This window comes from Aptenodytes forsteri, unplaced genomic scaffold, assembly GCF_000699145.1.
Source record: "Aptenodytes forsteri isolate BGI_AS27 unplaced genomic scaffold, ASM69914v1 Scaffold71, whole genome shotgun sequence".
Lineage (NCBI taxonomy): Eukaryota > Metazoa > Chordata > Aves > Sphenisciformes > Spheniscidae > Aptenodytes > Aptenodytes forsteri.
Genome location: NW_008795923.1, coordinates 2,254,775 through 2,258,425, shown reverse-complemented (window position 1 = coordinate 2,258,425; position 3,651 = coordinate 2,254,775).

Here is a 3,651-nt window from a genome sequence, read left to right as displayed (position 1 = left end):
CTTATTGCAGCCTCTCAGTACTTAAAGGGGGCTTATAAGAAAGATTAGTATTAGTAGGGCCTGTTGCGATAGGACAAGGGGGAATAGTTTTAAACTGAAAGAAGATAGATTCAGACTAGATTCCTTATGAAGAAATTTTTTACGCTGAGGGTGGTGAAGCACTGGAACAGGTTGCCCAGAGAGGAGGTGGTGGATGCCCCATCCCTGGAAACATTCAAGGTCAGGTTGGACGGGGCTCTGAGCAACCTGATCTAGTTGAAGATGTCCCTGCCCACAGCAGGGGGGTTGGACTAGGTGACCTTTAGAGGTCCCTTCCAACCCAAAATATACTATGATTCTATGATTAGTCCATCAGTCCCATGATCCCATCAGCCACTGTCTCTCACCCTGCAAGCTTCTCACTTTCACATCCATGAGCATCAGTTCATACACAGCCATGGCTGACCCATCTTCTGTGCTGATTCTGTCAAAAAAAGTTGGGTGAAACACTGCCTTTATACATACCCCACAGTTGGATGTACCCTGTATTGCCTTTTCTGCTCTACAGTCCAGGGCTGCATTTCCCAAACCTTCTCTGATCCCAACCACAGCTGCAGCTGGTCTTTGTTGGGTTTACCATCCTAGTTAATTGAACTTCTTGTGTGCTTAGGAGCTAATTAAGTACTTGCTGGCCTGACTGGCAGAATGCTACATTGTGATGGCCAGGTTTTACTCCTGACAGGCTTTTTTTCAGGGAATCTTACGTAATTTACTTCATGTGTCTGCTACCTCTGTTTCCACGTATGTAACTAGGAAAGAAAAATCTTTATCTCTGAGAATTTGAGGAAGAGAGTTTTGTAGGTAGTACGTAGCAGAGTTATATATTAACAATACCATTAATTCCATGATTAGGAACTTATATACCTCTTTTTCAATGTGTTCTATAAACCTTGCCCATCATATCTAAAGAATTATTTCAGTAATGAGTTGGTAAGCACTATTACTCTTTTTCTGTAGGCAGAAATTGAATGCCACTTATTTGACCTCAGGTCAGCAATACGCCACACAGGGCTGCAGCAGTGATTAGAGTTTTGGTCCTGACACAGCTCAAACCTCAAGAATATCTGGACACTCTCACTCAGCATGATGTAAAGCACCCCTGAAGAGTTTTTAGAGATTTCACAAAGCTGCTCGTGCAGTATCTTGTGGGGAGTCACAATAGAAACTAGTCACCACTACTCAGTGGTGCGGTACATGCCACCACACGTTTCTACCTGTAAATGAAACCACTGTTTTGAAAACCAACCATTGTCTCCCACAAGAAACACATCCTACCACCCCCCAGTAAGATTTGTGCCAAGGTAAAGAAAGGGTATGCCATGTGCAAGCAGTACATGCACTTCATTGCTCACTCAAAATGGATTAAGATGAGGAGCCTCTATGATTTCTGGATCTATAGCATTGCAAAGCTAGATTGATGAATTATCTCTCCTTCACTTTCAGCTGTCAAGCTTCAACTTTTTTTCAGCGCAGAATATTATTTCCTTATGCTTCAATCATTTTTCCACATTCCTTTCTCTTAGTGCAGCTGCAGCTCCACTTTGTGGAAGATGAGGAAAGCAGAGAGTGACCCAGGTGTGCTAACTGCCGGATTGCGCAGAGTTTCTGAACCTGGCAGACGTATAAAAGATGTGGGTCTTCAGAATCAGCCAACAACGATTAGTGAGGACTAAGACCATTTCTCATTCTTTTTCAACTTGAAAGGCACTCAAATCAAACACCTTGCTGTATTTCTTACTCCTACCTAGTTGTAAATATACAAAAACACAACTGTAAAATGCAGCATGCAATAAACTGAAGGGAAATGTGTTTCCTATATATCTACATACGCAGCCATGGAAACTGCCTGACCACAGATACATTTTTCATAAAGAAGGAGGGAGTTTGTTCAACCTGTTCAGTACCCTATTGAATATTCTGATAGAAATTAATGTATTCCATCTCTCAGGAAATTCTCCAGTTTTAGGGTTAATTCTGGAGCTGAACTGGCATGGCTTTGAGCATCCAGAGGCTACAGTTACAAATGCTTTTAAAAGTATTAAATAATTAAAAATAATACTTAAATTATATTTACAAATTCTTTTTTAAATCTGTTTTCCATGCAGTGGAAAAGGACTGGATTTCTGACAGGGCTACCTACTGACTGCACAGAACTGAAATGATTTTTCAAGGAAGGTGATTTGGAATAGACTTTCTTTAAAAAATGCTGGTACTTCTGGATGCTGCAAAGTCAAGATCACTTTGTAACGAGGGTGGGGATTTGGCTTAAGACATCTGACTATAGGTATCCACATACAGGTGTCTACAAGTGTACCTGATGCTTATTTCAAGTATAGACAGCAGAGATTTGGTCAACGAAACAGCAATTTCACGCACAAGGCAGCAGATGCGTGCAGTAGGGAAAGGCATCACGCTCTGAGCTCCAGTGACTACCCTGACAGTTCAGGCACCCAGTGCTCACGCAGAGACCTGTAAGCGGGCACCTCAGTTTAGTGCCAGTTTCAAAATAAATCTCTCCCAAACCATCCAAAGCTGCCCTCTGACAAGTTGCGCCTGAACAGGACAAAGCGTTATTCTGGCACTTTTAGCTTTGAAGAGACCGTGAAGCGGTTTAGGAACCCTTCTCAGTGCTGGCCCCGTTCTGTGCTTCAGCGGAGCATGCCCTCTTAATTGCAAGTTCATGTCATGTCAGACTGTGGCAAGAGCTGTAAAGCCTCACTAAGTGCTGGTCAGGTCAATTTGATCAAAACCACATCAGAATAATAGGAAAAGAGAGGAGCTGGATTATCCTTTTAGTAGGTGAGGGCATTATCTCAGCTTTGGATTTTAGGGCCAATGCTTTTAATGCTTTGTAGGCTGTACTCAAACCAGGCCCAGCACAAAAACGTGAAAGCAGCTAAGGTGCCTTGAAATGCTCTCCCATGACTCTGTTGTCTCAGTAATTTCATTTCAGGGATGACCTTGTCTGAGGAGAAAGCCTCAGGTCTCTATGAGGAGCTGGAGATAGACATGTTCTGAACAATCTTCACAAGGCATTTGTGAGGACTTTTCAGGAAGGCAAACAGTAAGGGAAAAAAGTAACAGTATTTTTGACATGAGATGGAAAGTGCTGAGAAGGGTACTTCAACTTCTACCACATATGGAGCTCTGAAGACTACACGTAACATCAAGGGATGGACACCTTGCAGCAGTGTAACATACAGCTCTGTCCACTCAGGCTAACATACGCAGGGACAGCGATGAAAAAATCAATGGTGGGCAAAGGAAGAACATGCGGTTGGATACCTCACTTACATATGTACAATCTAGGAAAAGCTCTTGAAGGACTGTACAAGCAGGCCTGAAGCCTTCTTGTTGAAGGCCGTACTGCAGTACAGCAGTGGTGCTGATGGAAACAGAGGGAACCACACAAAGCTCCGGCTGGGACTGCCTGCTCAAGAAGTCAGAGTTGGGAGGAGAAAGTGTTCGAAAAGATTTTGCTTACTTTCATAGAATCATAGAATACTTTGGGTTGGAAGGGACCTTTAAAGGTCATCTAGTCCACCCCCCCTGCCGTGGGCAGGGACATCTTCAACTAGATCAGGTTGCTCAAGCCCCGTCCCAACCTGACCT